The sequence below is a fragment of the Thamnophis elegans genome, chromosome Z (genome assembly GCF_009769535.1).
Source record: "Thamnophis elegans isolate rThaEle1 chromosome Z, rThaEle1.pri, whole genome shotgun sequence".
In the NCBI taxonomy this organism is placed as follows: domain Eukaryota; kingdom Metazoa; phylum Chordata; class Lepidosauria; order Squamata; family Colubridae; genus Thamnophis; species Thamnophis elegans.
In genome coordinates, this window is record NC_045558.1 from 29,447,654 (window position 1) to 29,467,812 (window position 20,159).

The 20,159-nt window shown below is 35.7% G+C and overlaps 1 long non-coding RNA gene across 2 annotated transcripts; it reads right to left on the bottom strand.

Moving 5' to 3' along the window:
• Positions 1-2,840: 2,840 nt before the first annotated feature.
• LOC116521516 lies at positions 2,841-17,812 on the bottom strand. 2 transcript variants are annotated; one of them, XR_004256924.1, is made up of 4 exons: positions 17,731-17,812; positions 15,043-15,486; positions 13,671-13,731; positions 2,841-5,797 (listed from the first exon to the last, which is right to left on the bottom strand). It is a non-coding gene; the product is annotated as an uncharacterized LOC116521516 (long non-coding RNA). The 2 variants fall into 2 exon arrangements; XR_004256923.1 differs by lacking the exon at positions 2,841-5,797 and having other exon boundaries at positions 13,428-13,731.
• Positions 17,813-20,159: the final 2,347 nt, after the last annotated feature.

Below are 20,159 nucleotides of genomic sequence, written 5' to 3' on the forward strand. Positions count from 1 at the left end.
TTATCCCTATATAAGGGGGGGAAGCAGTAAAAACGTTTTAAAAATTGAAGAAAGGAAGAAAAATATAAAGTGGCTTTCAAAATTCTTCACAACAGTTTTAATTACAAACATCTTTAGAATATCATGGGATACTTTGTATGTTAAATTCTTTATATCATTGATTCTCAACCTGTGATCTGCGGCCCTTTAGGGGGCCGCAATACCATCATAGGGTGTCCATGAAGGATTGAAGAAATTTTGTGATTTAAATCTTGAATTAAGACTTGGGGTTCTGTGGCCATGATCCCTGGCCACAAAAAGTATTTAAAAGAGGGGGCCATGGTGAAGAAAAGGTTGAAAGAACCACTGCTTTATATTTTATACTCAGAAAGCATTCCCACAATCAACTAAAGAAATTCCTGGCTTAAAATATGTTTTTGATCCATAGTAATTTTTAATAGCAATGCTCTTATTTCAAGATAATTAACAGATTTATCATTTTATGATCTATGGGTGTACTCAAAATTTCCCTAGATATAAATATTAATAGAGATTGTCTTGAGATTGTCACATCTTCATCCTTCCCTGCCCACATTTTTTTGAACTTCAAGCCAATATTTGTTCTCTCTCAATCACTTGGGATTTACTTATCCTCATTGCATAATCTCAGGTGTGATCATCTGTGACAAATGTTGCAGAATATAATTCCCAGATTCCCTTATTATTGATTAATGGTAGTTAAGGTTAATGGAAGTTGAAGCCCAGCTATATCTGAAGTGCTATAGGTTATCTTCTTCTGCCATAAACCTAGAAAAAGATTGGGAAGATACAGAAAACAAGATTAATGCAAGGATACTTTTTATTTGTGCTCTAATACTTAAATATGCCTCACCTTTCGGAAAGCATTATTACTGAATCTGAAAAAGAGAAATTAGGAAAGAAATAGCCAAGGAAGTAAAGGAAGGGGAGGAAAAGAGAAACAGAAAGAAAGAAAAATAAGGAATGCATATGTGAAGGAAGTCATCTAGGAACTGATTCTTACAACTCTTTACTGCTGTTAAAGAATACTGACTATTTATCGCGCATTATATTGCTCTTCCCTTTTCCATTTTATCCTTCCAGGAATCTTGTGGGATACATTAAGCTTAGACAGTGACCCACTTAAGGTAAACTTCACTTTTGAGAAAAAGTGCACCTTGCACCAACCCCAGTTGTACCGACACCCAGTTCTATCTGTTATGTACCGTATTTTTCAGACTATAAGACACACCGGAGTATAAGATCCACCATGATTTTGAAGAGGTAATTTTTTTAAAAAAGTTTTTGCACTCTGAAGGCCTCCAAAACCTTCTGCATGCCTTGTTTTTTAAAAAAGAACATGCATACCTTTGGCAAGCTTCTAGAGTGCTCCTGGGGACTGTGGGGGGGGGGGGGCAAAAACAAGCAAAAATGGCCCATTTTCTGCTCATTTTTGTCCCCTCCAGCCAGGGTTTGGTTCCTCCCAGTTCTAACCTCTTCTATAGAAGAGATTCCATAAATCTACCGTGCCATTTAAAACCAGTTCGAGCTCCCCCCCCCCGCCTGTATGCACCATGCTTGCCCCACCCGCTGCTCACTGATTGACTGGCTCACCAATCACCCCACCCGCCTCTAAGAGTCCTATCTAAACCTTAAAGTCTTAAAGCTATCAAGTGGTCCAAAGTCCTCTTTTCTGCTGAGAGCAACTTTGCATCTCATTTGGAAACCAAGGACCCAGAGTATGGAGGAAGAATGGAGAGGCCAATCAAGGACAGTAATCCCACTGTCATTGAACCAGTTTTTGGTGCTTTTGGCAAAAGTTGCTCTTTTCAGAAAAGAGGACTTTGGACCAAGCAGCAATAGGATTTTGGACCACTGTGCTTCATTAAGACCAGGGTCAACGCAGCCGTCTACCAGGAGATGTTGGAGCACTTCATGCTTCTTTCCGCAGACGAGCTTTATGGGGATGCTGACTTCATTTTCCAGCTGCCCACACTGCCAAAAGCACCAAAACCTGGTTCAATGACTGTGGAATTATTGTGCTTGATTGGCCAGCAACTCGTCTAACCTGAACCCCATAGAGAATCTATGGGACATTGCCAAGAGAAAGATGAGAGACATGAGACTGAACAATGCAGAAGAGCTGAAGGCCGTTATTGAAGCATCCTGGTCTTCCATAACACCTCAGCAGTGCCGTAGGCTGATAGCTTCCATGCCATGCCGCATTGAGGCAGTAATTGCTGCAAAAGGGGCCCAAACCAAGTACTGAGTACATATGCATGCTTATACTTTTCAGAGGTCCGATATTGTTCTATGTATAATCCTTATTTTATTGATTGCATGTAATAGTCTAATTTTCTGAGATGGTAGATTTGGGGTTTTCATGAGCTGTACGCCATAATCATCACAATTATGACAAATCACGGCTTGAACTATCTTGCTTTGCATGTATTGAGACTATCTCAAATATTAGTTTCACCTTTTAAGTTGCATTACTGAAATAAATGAACTTTTGCACAATATTCTAATTTTTCGAGTTTCACCTGTAAGTGAATACCACCCCCGATACCAGATCAGAAGCACCTCTATCAGCCCCACTTCATTACAAAAGATATGTGTCCATTAGAAGTATATTGGCATCAGTTTAATACCCTGTTTCCCTCCATGGCTAATAAGCCCAATCAGGCTTTTGAGTGCATGTGCTAAAATAAGCCCTCCCCCCCAAATAAGCCCTCTCCGAAAATATTGCAAGATAGCAGCAGCCATGAGGTGACCACACTTGCCGCCTCCTTCACCCCCAAAATAATAAGACCTCCCCAAAAATAAGGCCAAGTGCTTATTTTGGGGGGGGTAAGAAAATAAGATCCTGTCTTATTTCCGGGGAAACATGGTATTTACTTTGAACAAAATAATACGTATATCATTCGTTTTATTAAAGCAGATAGTTCTACTAATTTGAGCCAGTTTGGTATAGTGATTAAGATACCAGGCTAAAAACCGGGAGTCTACAAGTTCTGGTCCCACTTAGGGATGAAGCCAGCTGGATGATCTTAGAATAGGCACACTCTCTCAGCCCTAAGAAGCAAACAATAGTAAACCACTTCTGAAATCTTGCCAAGAAAACTGCAGGGATTGATTGAGGCAATCTCCAGGAGTAAATATTGATTTAAACACACACACACACACACACATGCACCACAATAATTTAAAGCAACGATATTATGGATAATTTGCATATGGTGTCTAATAGGGAGGAATTTGAGTTACATAATAGTTCAGAGTCCCAAGGGAGTGACCAGCATACAAATCTTATTAAAGTTAAAAGTTAAAGTTAAAGTTGGTGAATGGGACCATAGGATATGATTGCAAAGTAGAGTGAGTAACTTCACTCATTTCATTTTTTCTCTTTTGAGGAGGTTGTTTAAAAAACTGAGTTAGACTTCTTTATGTTAAACTCTGTAATTGTCCTGTTTCCTGCCTTAAAATGATAGCAAATAACATAGCCGATTTGCAACAACTATGTTTGATCCTGTCATCTGATTAAATGGGATTATATGAGGCAGGCTAGAATAAGAGTGTCTGGTGATGGCCCTGGACTAAAATTTAAAACCAAGCATGAAGAAAACAAAAAGTAAAGTAACTTACTTTGTATGTCCAACTGATGATCTTGAATTCCATTTTTTCTTGAAATACCTGATACTGCTTGAAATAAAACACCAAGCCCACATAATTAAGCCCACTTTTGCATCTTAATTGAATGACAGTTTGCACAAATATATACTTTTAAAATCAGTCCCAATTATTGTCTAGCATCCCTAAAATAAAAACACACTTTACAGCTGTGAACTCAAGCTTCATCTTATTATCTCTCTAAAAATAAGCCCTAGAAAATGAATATCCTGATGTGCAGTGTCTAGTAAATTAGCTGACTTGTTTGGTTGATAATCTACACTGTTCCATATGAATCAGTCTTTAAAATGGCTTAAATCAAAGCAGTTTTCTCAACACAAACAAACCTTGTGCAATATCTTTTATAACAGATAATACCTGTTATCTCAATGACATCAATATGCTGATTGATTTTAGCTTTAAAACTATCTGGTGAACTATTATTTTTATAAAATAAAGCCATTTTTTATTTAAAACAAAACGTTTTAAATTAAAATGGTAAAGAAAAACTTAACTATAAATCAATTCACAGCTCTAAAAAATGAATCAGGCCTTTTCTTGAAATGTTTATGCATGCGTGAATTGAGACATTTTATTGTTTAATCAAATGTGGATGTGTCAAGTACTTATCACCTCATGCTGCTTTGTTCTTTTGGGAAGGGTCCAGTTAAATTATCACTGTTGCTGCTGTATTGCGCTACCACCTGAAGTTTCTACCACTGACATAATGGAATAGAGATGTCCATTAGTCTGTAATTGCACAGAACAGGAGAGATTTCATTGGCTATTTGCTGCTACTCCATGAACTGGGGCTGGGAATAAGATATACTGCAATCAAATGGCAAGTGATCTTTAACAAGCTTGAAAGTTTGGAGATATAGTAATCACTTCTGCTGCTTTCTTTTTAAAGTTATTAAAATACTTAAATTTTAAACATTTAAGTATATTTTAAGTGTGTTGTGTAAACCCAGGCAATGAATCATGTTGATGATGATGATGATCTAAAGTTGTATGTTACCAGACATTCAATGATTTTAAGAAGCTCACAACAATCAAACAAATTATAATCAAATTAATAAAGGATGGAAAATGTGATAGTCAGTTGGACTAAAGAGAGGGATCTCACTCTCCCTTTTGAAAGGCCTTCATCGCCCTTTGGAACAGCAGCAGAGTTGGGTCCATCTGGATCTTTAACAGAACTGGGCATTTTACACCCCCCAGGACTACATCTGGCTCTTTGGCTATCTCTGTCCAGCCTGTGTGAGATCAGTTGGAAATTAGAATGTATGTAAGCGTATGCCATGCACACAGTACAATTGAATTGCTTTTATTTTGAAGGCAATTGCTTTTCTTTTTAGTTTATGCATGTGTACCTATGCATCTTCACAACCTTATTGGTTTGGCCTTCTGCAAGAATCCCAGTTTCTCCCGTGACCCCTTGGGAAAATTAATTCCCCACTACTGATCTTGAGGGAACCCTCTGCAATTCTGAGAAATGGCTTTGAGAAAGAACCTGGAAAAATTCCAATGGCCACACCCCAATGGTCATTGAGCATTTACTTTCAGTTTCTGGCAAAAATGTTTCACAAAAAATTATAGTTCACTTAATGAATGTGATGCTCATATAATGATGTTATTATTTGCTTAATGATCACTACAAAAAAGGTTGTAAATTTGGGTGTGGTCACATGAAATTCGGTTTACCTGAATTATCATAAAAATGTCAGAATTAAGACAGAAATGGGGAGCCTATGATTCCAGATGTTGTTTGGATACAATTTACACATCAGGTGGAGATCCTGGGCATTCAACAACATACAGAGGGCTTCCAAAGATGCTTTTTCAAAAGACAGCTGCAGTTCATTTCTCTTTGAAGATATTTTGCTTCTCATCCAAGAAGCTTCTTTAGTTCTGACTGAATGGTGGAAAATGGACGGATTTCTATTTCTTGTAGTCATCTGGTCATTAGCACTCTCTCTAAGAGCTGTTGAGGCCATTTGAATGTTTATCTATGCCTTCTGGGTCGCCTGAGTAGTGTAAATGGGATGTGGAATCTTTTTTATTTTCCATCTTTGCTGATAAGCAAATCTTCAGCCCAAAGGTGTGGGGTTCTGATCACTTCAATTTTGTGCTGCAGTGGGTGGAAAAAATCAGAATATTAATAATGATTTCTATGTGTGAGTTTTAAGGCTTCTGTCTTCCGTAATGTGCACTGTACAATTCAGGAAGGACAGACAATTTTCCTTAACATCTTTCAAGTGAAATTAATGTATCAGTCTGCAGATTTGATGTTTTATTGAAGACTTCCTTTCTTGTGTTTTAATCTTGACCCAGGTATTGTCCACAAGCTTATACCAATGAGTGGGTGGAATTTTTGTGAAGGAGTTTAGGGCTTTGGTTTCTACCTCTTCCATGTAGAGATTGACCTCAATAGGGACACAGATGAATCCATGGCGAAACTTTGTTTTTGACTGTAGAAACCATCATTGTATTTAAAAAGAGTGGTTTAGCACAACAAGCACATCAGCTCTGTGGAAAGATACATTAAGTTCACTTGAGAACATGTTAAGGAAAATAGTCCTGCCTTTCTGAACTATGCCATATGCATTAAGGAAGGAAGAAGCTTTAACATTAATGTTTACAGAAAACCCACCTGCATAGCTCAGTATTTACATTTTGATTCTCACTGCTCAATGTAAGAATCAAAGCACATCAAGGAATCCTCAGAAACTTGTGACTATCCCAACTGGGCCTTCATTGAATACTTTAAAAAAAAACACCCAGCAGGAGTTCCTCCATAACAGTCAAAGACAAGAAAAACAAATGAAGCAACATTGTCATTCCATCCATAGCAGGAATATCTGAAAAGCTCAGGAGGATTTTCAACCAACAAAACATACAAACACACTTTAAACCCAACAATACACTAAGGTAGGAGCTTGTCTACCTCTAGGATAAAACACCCACACATAAACTGAGAAATGTGATATATGCAATACAATGCAATGTTACATGTGAACTATAAATTGACGGTGTCAGCTTCATTGGCAATAAAGTTGGCTTTTATATTTTTTTAATTAGCAAAGTAAAAATGTTTGTGAAATCCTAGTTTTAAGAGTCCTTCTCCTTTATGCAATTTAGGGACTAATTTTTTAAAAAATGCTCAAGTTATTATCTGAGGGATTCTTATAAACAGAAACGTAAGTGCACAGTGCACATGCTAGTAGCCTTCTTCTTTTGAACGTCCCTAAACCACCTACCCCATCAAAATATACTTATTAGGTTTATATATGACAAGCATACCAAGGATATTATATTCAGATTGTCTGAACTTTTCAATAGAAGAATGTGGGGAATTTGCTTCTACAATAACTTCCTATCTTAAAAACAAAACTGACAGAGATTTCTTCTTAAATTTGGAGTCAGATTTAGATTATAATCTAAAGCAAAAACTAATGCAGCATTCAAAATGTGATCTTATTTGTGTATTGAATCCATATTTCAATTTCATGGTTATTTACATCAGAATATATATTTTGGTAATATTGATTGAATTTACTCTCATTACTAAGTGGAAAATTTCATTTGAGTTAACCATGTTTTTATTTTCATTTTTAATTTGTTTAATTATTCATAACTAATTAATTATATTTTAGAAAATTAGTGTCTCCATTTTAAGTAAGATTATTTATTTTAATTACATTCCTCTATTCTTTTTCATATATATCTTATATTTGTTTATAACTTTCTTTAAATGTTCAATAAAGAGAAAATGAATAAGTGAAAGAAACAAATAGACATGTCTGGAGTCTATGAAACAAAGAAAAAGAGGAAGGATCTAATAAATCTTTGGTTTAAAATTATGCGTGGGTCTAAAACCCCTTTTTAAGCCTTGTGCTTAAAACTGAATTATGAATGAATGTAGATTGTAAATTTGAAATTAGGAAAGTATTTAATATATTAATATCAAATTAGTGATAATTCAGATTAGATGAGTATGAGAGGACTTGCACAAGTATTTCTACCTGATCAATTGCATCCTTCTTTTAAGTAACCCATGTTTGCAGCAGGGACTAAACTTTTGGTAAGCAAGTGATTATAAGGAAAAAATAGAATGCATTCTTCTTGCTAAATCATTCAAAACAAGGTGCTCTCATCTCAGTCTACCTGGATTACAATTCTGTATCATACCTGTGGTTCAATTAAATCAGTGAAACATATTTCTGAATAGGCAGAAAATAGGATGAGAATTCACCTGGAAATCTCATCCTTTGGCATAAAGGAAGAGATTTATTTCTCTTCCTTGATAGCCAGATCTAACAGACAACATGGCATCATTATTTGTTATCTTTTTCTTAGATCATATAGTGATGGTACAGGATTTTATGAACATATTACATGCCTTTTTAAACAATGCATTTTTTTTTACTGAGAAGAATGAATATCATGGAAACATAATGCAGCATTTATATTTTTTTCTGTTTCCTTTCAGTTTAATCCACAACTGCCTATGAAATATATTGAAGGTAGTCTTAATTCAGTTTATCACTAAGAGGTCATTGAAAGTAGATATAGTATAAAGCCAAGCAATACTAGTAGAAAAAAGTTGAAACCAAAAGAAAACATGGGCTGCAAATAAATAATGGTTCCTACATCATTTATCTTTGTGATACATCAGAGTAAGAACTATAAATGCATTCTTAAGTTTTAAGGGTAGAAGAAATTTAGAGGAACATGCTAGCTATCATTCCTTGGCTGCAAAATTATATGGTACCAAATTATTAGACTTGTCTCTATTCCTGGTCATCTTGTGACCATCCAAATATTTGCTCTCTATAAATGGAAACCCAATTAAAATTTGACTTTCCACTCTTTCTTTCCCTTTCTGTCCTTCTTCTATCTTCCTTTCCTTTTCCTTTTCCTTTCCTTCTTTTCCATTTCCTTTCCTTTCCTTTTTCCTTTCCTTCTTTTCCATTTCCTTTCCTTTCTCTTTTCCTTTCCTTTCTTTTCCTTTCCTTTTTTCCCTTTTCCTTTCCTTTCTTTTCTCCTTTCCTTTCTCTTTTCCTTTCCTTATTTCCTTTTCCCTTTTTTCTTTTCCCTTCCCTTTCCATCCCTTCTTCATCCTTTCCTTTCTTCTTTCCCATTTCCTTTCCTTCTTTCCCATTTCCTTTCCTTCTTTTCCATTTCCTTTTGCCTCTTTTCTAGATGTCTGCATGCTTTCTTCCAAGGGAAGGTTATGAAATCGATTGCTAAATTCCATTGGGGCTGCACTGGAGTGGGCTAAGTTAGACAGTAAGGGCATTACTTTTGGTTATTGTTTTCCTTTATGAATGACATGTTTCCATCACTCTTTCTCTAAAAGTTCGTATACAGGGTTGTTTTTTTAGAAGTGGTTTCTTCTTTCTTATGTTCAGTTTGGGTAAAGTCTTCTTGCTTACTTTGGATGAAAACATTTACATCATAATTTAGTTCTATTATTATTTTATTTCAAGTTCTAAGCAGGGACAGAATAAAAAGGGTAAGATAGAATCCATTTCAGAGTCAATCATTATAAGAATAGATAACTTTTGGGGAATTGGGATCTGAGAGTTGGGGTCTGAGTTTGCTTTTTCATTTCCTATTTATGTATATGTGAGCCTGCTGTTTTAAACAGTTAAGTTTGAGTCTACAAGGCAGGCACTGTCTTGTTTTTACTAGCAAGATGCATAGAAGCCAACCTGAGAGTCTTGAAGACTAAAGAGTGGGAAAAAATGCTTCTAATTCAGAAACAGGCATTCTTACCTAGTTCAGTCATAGAATATTCCCCATCTTCATCTAGGCCAGTGGTTCCCAAACTTGGCAACTCCACAAGTCTTAAAGTTGCCAAGTTTGGGAACCACTGATCTAGGCATACCTCTATCATTGTGGTGTTTGTGTGTTTTAAAATGACAAAATATAACAGATGTTTATGCTGCAGCCATAGAGATTGTTCTAAATATTTTATTTTTAATGAGAATTGGCAGATACTATAAAATTCAAAAACGTATTAGAAATCAATATGTACAATAGCATTTAAATACATTCAAATACACATTGTCCTATAACATTATAAAATTAGATTAAAAACTTGATATTCACTTTTCTGTATAGGAAATGCTGTTGTGCCAAACATGGGAAAACAAAGACATGGGAAAATCTCATTTGCATCTTCATCTTTTGAAGAAGAGATCTGTAGCCCCTCTAACATTTTATCTGAGGTCCCACAAGATGGGAACCAAGTAGCCTTTATCCAGACTTAAATATTGAATTACTGAATAGTAATATATTTCTCTTTCACTTGGGGTGGAGCTTGATATTAAACAAAGGAAGTAAACAGAAAAGAAAAAAAATATCTCATAAGTAAAAACATGTTTGATTTTGCTGGCAACCTAATCTCTTTGTATAAAGATGCAGGGAACATTAACACTGGTAGTTTTCAGCTATTTCCCTACTCCAAGTTTGGATTAGCATAAGAAACTGCAGAATGTACCATCATGTTCCAGTGCTTTAGAATTCTGTGCATAAAAGAGGCAGCATGTACATGCTTCAAAGAGCCTTCAATGTTTGATTTTCCTTTCTAAATGCGTTGCTATTTTAATGGCAAAGATGGATGCCAGGTGCTTACCAGCTTACCAGGTGGCCTACTAAAGGCTAATGTTCAATTGTAAAGAACAACAGGAAAGGAAAAAGAGATAGAGAAGATAAAGGAAAGGAATGTTCCGTCTTGCAGAATAGGGTCTTCCAGAAAGTCAGCAATAATTGCAACATTTGAAAATCAGGAAGAGACACTCACTGAACTTTAAAACATCTTAAAAAGTGTCAGCTGCACTGAGATCATTTGGAGGGAAGATTGCATTTCATGTGAAAATATGTGTAAATCATAACCACTACCACCAAACAATATATTGTATATGAATCTTTTTGGCTCTTGAAGAGGGATTGAAGGGATCCAAAGGGAAATAGGAGTTACAAATTAGAACTTAAGGATTGTTGAATATTTTTAACAGTAAGACGTTTGACAGAGGGACCAATTAACCAGAGAAGTAATGGGTTCCCATTCATAAGATAGCTTCAAATATAAAAAATATGAAGCATATTTTATTTTCTTCCATTCAATCATATCCAATTCTTAGGGACTGCGATGCCTATAGTTTTCTTGGCAAGGTTTTTTCAGAAGTAGTTTACTATTACCTCCTCCTTAGGGCTAAGAGAAAGTGACTAGCCCAAGATCACTCAGCTGGTTTTGTCCCTAAGCAATTAGAACTCACAATCTTCTTAGTTTCTAGTGTAATGCCTTAACTACTACAGTAAACTTGCTTTCAACAGATATATAATACTAATTGTTAATAAAATATTAGAGAAAAGTGGAATGACTACACTTCTGTGTATCTCTACAAGTATGGCAACATTGAGAAGTCACAATTTAGTTAGCCCAAAACCCAGCACACACTTTATAAAGCATGTTATTAAGGCTGAATGGATGCAGTGGCTTAGTGGCTAAGACTCTGAGCTTGTCGATCAGAAAGGTCGGCTGTTCAGCAGTTCGAATCCCTAGTGCCACAGAACGTTACTTGTCCCAGCTTCTGCCAAACTAGCAGTTCAAAAGCATGTAAAAATGCAAGTAGAAAAATAATAACACCTTGGTGGGAAGGTCACAGTGTTCTGTGTGCCTTTAGCATTTAGTCATACCGGCCACAGCACCACGGAGAAGTCTTTGGACAGCTCTGGCTCTTTGGTTTTGAAACAGAGATGAGCAGCACCCTCTAAAGTCGGGAATGACTAGCACATATGTGCGAGGGGAACCTTTACCTTTAAGGCTGAAGCCTCTCAACAGCTAAACCTACTTTCAATTCAGAAGCATAGAGTGCCAGCTAAATCCTGTATTGAGAATTAGATAAGGCTAGTGTACTGTGTTGAAGGCAAAATATTGGATGCAGGGTATACAGTACTCCTCTGAGTTTAACCTAGAGGCGAATAAAACGCCAAAGAAGAGTGGGAGACAGTGTGTGTGTGTGTGTGTTATCTTCAAACACAGAGAGGGTTTTTGGTTGTTTTTTGCTTCAGAGTAATCTAAAAAGAGTTAAGGGAATCTTTTGTTCAACCATTGCAGGCTTAGACAATAAAGCTCTTCTGAGAATACAGGAAAATAATATGAAAGCCAGAAGGCCAAAATTAGCTGTTTGGGTCATCACCTAAAGACCAGCCAGCCAAAGAGCAAGTGTTATGGCACCTGTAATGCAAAACATCCAAAAGGCACCTATTTGACAGTCCTGAGCTACTATTGCCTAATCTTCCTAGATGATGTTGGAAGAGCTATAGTCACAAATCATCTGAAGGATATCAGATTGAGGAAAGCTGCTTTGACATGGCTAAATTATGAAAAATGAATTATCCAGGCAAGAAATTACTCATATTTGCAGCTTTGTATGACATCTATTGTTGCATATCAATTCTTGGCAGCTTTAAGTTATAATCCCTGAACATTTCCCAGAATTTATTCAGGTCCATGTCATTGTTTAATGAAAACATTAATGATTCAAAGTGTTTTCTGATGATAGTCCAGTTCTTACACTTCTAACATGTTTGTCTTTAGAGAACATTTTCAACAGGACTGTTTCTTTCACGAGATGGTATATTAAAAAGCACATTAGCGATCAGCCAAAATTCTGATGCTAGAGCAGAATGTTTCCATGAATGCACAAAAGGAATTGTTTATTTAGTTAGCCTCATCAACTCTCTATTATTAAGATATTATTAGAGGCAACCAGACATCCATAAATAGATACAACTACTAAAAAAACATGGGACATTTTATCTGAAATATGAAAAAATAAAGATGGTGTTTAAATGAAACTGATCTGCGAAATAACACATGAAAATTATGAACTCTTTTCCCTCTCTTTTTCTCCCTCTCTTTGTTTTGTATGCTGGGAAAATATAATCCACTTATAATTAAGAAGATGAGGAGGAATTAATGCTTAAAATATAATTATCATTTGAAAACTTTTCCTTCTGCATTAAAACAAAACATCTTAACATTGCCTTTCTATTAAATGTAAAAATTATGTAACAGTGTTATTTGAACCAGCTGTACAACATAGTTTTATAGAATCAGGAAATTAATACAGTCTTCAAAAGTAGAGTACCATAATAAGTTACATTAACATGCCTGCAGAATGAAAAAAGATAAATTTGGCGAGTAAAATGCATATGATGCAAGAAAAATCAAACTTTCATGTTTGACTGAGAGTAATACTGGAGATTTCTCTCTCCTGGTTTATATATATACACACACACACACACACACACACACACACACACACACACAGGTAAATGTTCCCCTCACACATATATGCTAGTTGTTCCCGACTCTAGGGGGCAGTGCTCATCTCCATTTCAAAGCCGAAGAGCCAGCACTGTCCGGAGACGTGTGACTAAAAGCCAAAGGTGCATTGAACACTGTTACCTTCCCACCAAAGGTGGCTCCTATTTTTTTACTTGCATTTTTACATGCTTTTGAACTGCTAGGTTGACAGAAGCTGGGACAAGTAACGGGAGCTCACTCCATTAAGCGGCGTAGGGATTTTAACCACTGAACTGCCAACCTTTCTGATCAACAAACTCTGTCTTAGCCACTGAGCCGCCGCCACCACACACACACACACACACACACACACAGGCATCATCACCGCAATTTTACAAGAGGAAGAAGGGGATTGGAGGCTCTGCTCCTAATATTTTTTTCCTGAATCTGTAATAATCCTAACTTTTTCAAAAAAATAACAATAGCCTCCTTTCCAATATTCTCTTTTATCTCTATGTAAATTTCTATGTAATATACATGCCAAGCAGATCAATCTCAGCTAAACGAAAAAAGTTAAATCACTTCCCTTTTCCAGTTAAATATTCTGCTTAAAGAATCAAACAAAGATTACATTTTAAAAATCAGTTTTTTAAAAAGATTGAATGAAAGCAAAGTAACTCACTTTTTGTTTTTAAATCAGAACTCTCGATGCTAAGAATGATTTGCCAAAACACGTTGAAGAGCTAGGTAAGAAAAGAATAGAAACATTGGGCTGAGCTTTAGTTAGTGGCCATGTTTTTCAAACTTAGCAATTTTTAAGATGTATGCACTTCAGCTCCCAGAATTCCCTAGCCAGCATGCTACCTGGAAAATTTTGGGAGTTGATGTCCAAGATTCTTAAAATAGCCAATGTTGAAAAATGCTGATTTAGAGCAATGCTAGAGATATGTAAATGTATGTTACCAGATTATCAAGGATTTAGAAGACATTATTATAAACAACATGTTGAAGCACCTTCATTATCTGAAAGATCCTCAGGTTTTTTTAAAAAAACTATGAAAAAGAGAATGAGCAACGTATGTTGATGATTATGTTGGCTGCATCTTAGGAAATATTGTAATTGCTAGAATTGTACCTTCCTCCTCAAGACAGTCTTGCTATAGAAACTGATGCAGAATGTAGGAACAATAACAAATAGGAAACATTGCTGATCTAGAAAATTCCATCTGGTGCGCAATACAGATTGATTAAAAGATTAGTCAACAAACCCTAAAATTAGTGTATAAAATTTTCTTCTCAGATATGAATCTTCCTCAATATCAGATCCCCAATAAAAAGCTTAGGAGCTGAGGCAGGGGTGAGATCAACTTATCTTTGCTACCAGTTTGCAAATGTGTGCGCGCATGCGCGGAATGTCAAAAATAGCAATAGCAGTTAGACTTATATACCGCTTCATAGGGCTTTCAGCCCTCTCTAAGCGGTATACAGAGTCAGCATATTGCCCCCAACAGTCTGGGTGCTCATTTTACCCACCTCGGAAGGATGGAAGGCTGAGTCAACCCTGAGCCGGTGAGATTTGAAGTTCGAACTGCATATAACAGTCAGCTGAAGTAGCCTGCAGTACTGCACTCTACCCACTGCGCCACCTCAGCTCCCACAAATGAGATGTGATGACATCTGGGCGGGTGGGCGGAGCCTCCCGCCACCACCACTACTGGTTCACCTAAACCGGATAGAACCAGCTGAATTGCACCACTGAGTTGAAGGTTCTGAGCAATCTTACCTTTGCATATCCTCTATAGTTCCTCCTTCAACTCCTATTACTTCTACAGTTTCTCACACTACCTCTTTCTGATGTTGCTATCATCAGTGTTAGTGTGTGTATGTGTATGTGCGCGCAAAATAGAAATGGAAAAGAGAGAAAAAGAGATATTGTTTAAAAAAAAAGCAGCTTCCAAAGTTCTTAACAGAAGTTACAGGTACAATTATACATTTTATACGTTACCCTTTGTCTCTTAACATTACAACATATTTTCTTTCTTTTGATAGTCTACCTTTTCTGATATCAAATTAATAAATCTCAAGTTCATTTTTTTCAGCAAAAAGTCCATTAGGCATTTCCAGTTACTAATAAATGTAGTTATTGTCCTTTCTCTACTCAAAAAGTGATTTTTTCCATCTCTGCTAATATTGTTGTCTTCAGCAATTCCTCTTTTGTGGATATTTCAGAGTCTAAACAATTAGTTTCTATTGTAAAGTATCCTCTCCTTTTCATAATGCTGCCTTCATTGTTGACTTGTAGGAAGATCCTTGTTAAGCTGGATTTTGGCCTCTGGAATGTTCTCCTTCCTTTTCAGGAGGCACCTATGCTGGTATGTTTAAATATCCTCAGAGCTTTGCAGCACTTTTAGTTTCAAAGGCCAAAAATTATTTGTGGTGTACAAGAACAATAAAACCTCTTCTTCAGACAGCAGGTAAGGAAAACAACAGTGAGATCTCTGCAAAAGGCAAAGCTTAATATGAGAAAATTTAAACAACAAACAAATAAAGAAATAGCTAAACATCATCTTTTGTCAGTTCAAGAGGTTGCTACCATTCCATTCTTCAAGCAGACTGAGCTCTGTACACAACTTGAATTATTTGACATTACATTCAATCCCAGCTCCTTTCCACTGCAGTTGCAAAGTTTTGTCCCAGCTGGAAGTTTTTATTTGTAAACAGGATTGTTGCTGCTGTAGCAGTCCACAGTATTATGTTTAACTGCTCTGTCAGCACAGCCACACAGGAGGGCATAGCTAGTTTCCAGTTCCTGCATTTCTAATGAACTGACAGGTTGTCAGAACATAGCAAGAGAACAAAATGCAGAAACAATACACTAGGAGACTTGCCACCACAATGAGCATATGAGAAACTCACAGGCTTGATTTTTTTGCCCCCTTTTACAGGGAGATTTTTATTTTAGGGAAAAATTGAGGAGATACAGTTGAAACATTTAGTGCTTCCAAGAGATGGGTAAAGTATGTATTGTGGAGGAAATGATTACAAGTAGTCCTCAATTTACAACCAAAATTGGAATCAGGATTTCCATTGCTAAGCTAGGCAATTATTACGTGAATCAGACCCAATTTTACATCCATTTTGTCATGGTTGTTAAGCAAATTAATGCAGGTGTTAATTGAATCATGCGGTCATTAAACAAATATGACTTTGCTTGTGAAAAGCCAGCTGGAAAAATCACAAATGATGATCACATGTTCCTCGGACACTGCAACCATAGTAAGCACATGCCAGCTGCCAAGCATCCAAATTGTGATTGTAGGGTGGCTACAGTGGTCATAAGTACAATACTAATCATAAGTCAATTTTTGCAATGTCATTGTAATTTTGAATGTTGCTAAACAAATAGCGGTAAGTTCTACTACCTATAGTAGTTCTCATAAGCATTACAGACTCTTACCAGACTAGGGCCTGGAGCATCGTAGAATTAAAATAATCAAAATGATCTGCTTAAATTCTGCTCCATTTCAAAGGGCCTTAAAAAACTTGAAAAATAGAAAGCTTGGCTCAATCATGTAAAAATTGGTTATCTGCTTTGGCTCCTCCATCTACTGGTGGCTGCTTATAAGCTTTTGCTTTGTCTGGACTGACCAGCACAATTTAAGGTAAATGCTATGGAAATAAAAGTGGGATGGTCCCTATATCTATATTCTTATTGTTCTTCAACCAAGGAATGTCCCACAGGCTATGTACACTGAAGCCCCCATGGTCTGACTGGAGAATCTAAACAGGTATGATTGATAGCCATTATGTGACAATTGATAGTTAGTGGCAGCAAGCAGAAAGAGATTTGCTTTACAGCATCTCCAGTGAAGGGGTTAAACAAAATACAGATGATAGAGCAAATAAACTGAGTAATCTGCAGATCAGATGGAACTTGATCAATTGAAAAGCAGTTAACATCATATTCAGAACCTATCACTACCATTCAAAGAAGAGAAACTGAAGCCATATTTGTATAAATATTATTTGATTGATGACCCAGGGCAGCCTTTGTAGTTAAAATGCAAATTAAACAATCAATTAAATTCAAGTATTAAAAACTGATTTACAGACAATTCTTTTGATCTGAATTTTCCACAATTGGGAGTTATGGAATTACAACTCCCACAATTCCTAGAATACAAGTAGAATACAAGTACATTCCAGACATTTCAGTTCCAATATATAAAGAGGGGGCATCAGGTTAACAAAATCTGATCTAGAATGTAGCAATGTGGTTACAGGACTAATTTTTACAGCTTATCTTAATTACTGACACATCATTTTCTAACAACATCATAACTATGAAATCTTTTTATATTTTAGTAGCAAACTTTAAAAATATTAATAATTAATGGCTAATGGTATAATTTATATCTTGAAGTGCTCTTAAAAGAATATCAAAAACAAAGCATAATAAAAGCAAATTGTAGCAAAGGAAAACTGTACATTGCATAATTTATCTAAAGTAAAGTCAATGCAAATATTTGATGCTACATGAATTAAAATTTCTGTATATGTGTACGTATGTGTGTATGTGTACATACATGTGTGTATACACATACACATATATACACATATACATACATACATACATACATATATACATACATACATACATACATACAACTCTTAGACCTTTTCCTGAAAAATATGAATAAGAAATAATAGTTGGGTTTTGTCTAGTATCAGTAATTACTTACAATTTGGTAGGAAAGTGATGATTTCATTACTTTGGGTGAGATCATCCAGAAGTCTTCATGATTCAAGATATATTCATCAAAGGGTTGATAAGACAATCTGATTTATAATCAGCCAACTGACCTTAGAGTTGTTCTAGCCTCATCAAGCTTTATAAAACCTCAAAATTAAATTTTATTTTTCAACTTGGAGAGACAGTTTGGTCTAGTCTAGGGATTAAGGCACAAGGCTATAAACTGGGAGAGCATGAATTCTAATCCTGCTTTAGCTGTGAAAGCCAACTGGGTGACTTTGAGCTAGTCACGCTCTCTCAGCCCAACTCACCTCACAGGGTTATTATGGTGAAATTAGGAGAAGGAAAATGTGTTGAATATGTTTGCTGCTTTGGGTTATTTGTAAAATAATAGAGACAGGAATAAATAAAAATAAATAAACTTGTTGTAAGGACTGTACAGAAGTCAATATATTTTGACAGGTATACAATATGATTCATAGGCACTGTATCCATTTTTCCTATTTTTTACCCTTTTTGTGACTGAAAGTTTCTTTCATCGTATATAATAAATAAGATTCTAAGTCTGAACAACATATACCAGTTTTTCTCAATGTTGGTAACTTTAAATTGGATGGAGGTGGCTAGAGAATTCTGGTAACTGAAGTGCATCTTTGGTGCTAATGAAATTCTAATCAGTTTATGAGATCTTTTATAAATAGTTTTGATATGAATCAATCTGGTATTCCATTGGCTTATCTTTGGCACAATTTATGGTAATAATTTTAAAATAATCTCATTGCTTATCTTTGGCACAATTTATGGTAATAATTTTAAAATAATCTCATTCCTGCCAATTCATTGTTTTTTTTAGAAAGCTGATTTTTGGAGACCTGAAACAATGAAGATTTCTATTATTATCAGTATCAGAGCCAATTTTCTTTAAAAGAATCCAAAGTGGACCCAAATTAAAATATAAAGAGCAAAAGGGGGGGCTGATAATTAGTAATTAGGATGAAAGTGACCTTTATCACTGCAACTATTACAGTAATTCTAAGAGCACTCCCCCAAATTAATGTTAACCACATAATGAAGTACACATTGAGACTTGTTTTTAATAAAGTTACAGTGCAAGCATGCATTTATTTAGAGTCTTCACCAGCCTTTCTTCCATATTATGCGCTTATAATTATGCCTTAAAAGCAAAGCCAAGTAACCTTTCCTGTTGACTATTTCCTACAACATACACCCAAATAGCTATTTTTGGTGCTTCAGAGAAGTTTGCTTTAACTGAATTGCTTTTCTTTACTTCAGAAAGAAACTTGCTTTACACCTGCAGGAAGCTCCTATGGAGATCATATGGTTATTGGTATTCATGCTATATTAATAATGTTCTACAGATTAATATAATTTGGTCATAAATCAGTGTTCAATGAAATTAGAAGCCAGGAAATATGAATGTAGTAGAAATCCCAGAAACTCAAGAGAGAAGAACGCAGTTGATAAAACATCACAGTTATTAGATAGTTGTTCATTTGTCAGAGGTTGTATTTCCCTACAATCCAACAGGGCATTCCTAAAGAATTAAGAAGTCCAGATAAATTTTTAAGATTTTATTCTTTTTTATTGTCATTAGTTCAATGCTTTTTTTGTGTGCAAAATTTGATATTTAAAGTGCATCCTTTTTACTTGAAATTTAGCGATCCTCTGTATATTTTTTTAGACTAAATTACTTAACAGTGTTCAGTGTGACTTTTCTTTGATGCTACCTCAAATGTATTTTAACACAGTAGCTATGTTTGATCTATAGGATCTAAATCTTTTGGAAATAGTACAGATGAGATTATAATCCCCATGAGCCCTTCAAAAGCACCAAGATGATGGCTTTGAACTTTGAAGTTAGAAAAGACTTCTATATATAGCCATGAAAATCTAAATCATAGAAAAATCAATGCAGAATTCTCACTCGATACACAAATGACCAGACTGAAATGATCCTATTTTGGCTTTTTGTGGGGGAAGTCAGTAATGCCAGGAAACATGGAATGAAGAAAAAGAAAAAAGCAGCCAGGAGCAAAATGTTAGACTGTATTTACAGATGGGAACATTGTCAGAAAAAATGGAAGATAAGGATTGATGGAAGATTACCCTGGAGACAGTCTATTTATGCCATCAGTAATAGGCAATATAAACCTGATAACAGATAATCAAGGGCTGGGATTGGGCAAGAGCCAGAAAAATGCTTCTGAAAATGTATAGGCCAGACTCTTTCTGTGTAGTCTTAACAATCTCACACACTGATTTGAAATGATTCTTTTGTTCTACAAAATCTGTAGAATTGGGTTGGACTGAAGCAGTTCATGTGTTGAAATAGGACTGGGGAGGGCCAAGCTCAGTTTCACTCTCAGGAAAGAAGACCTTTGGTCAATCAGTTTCAGC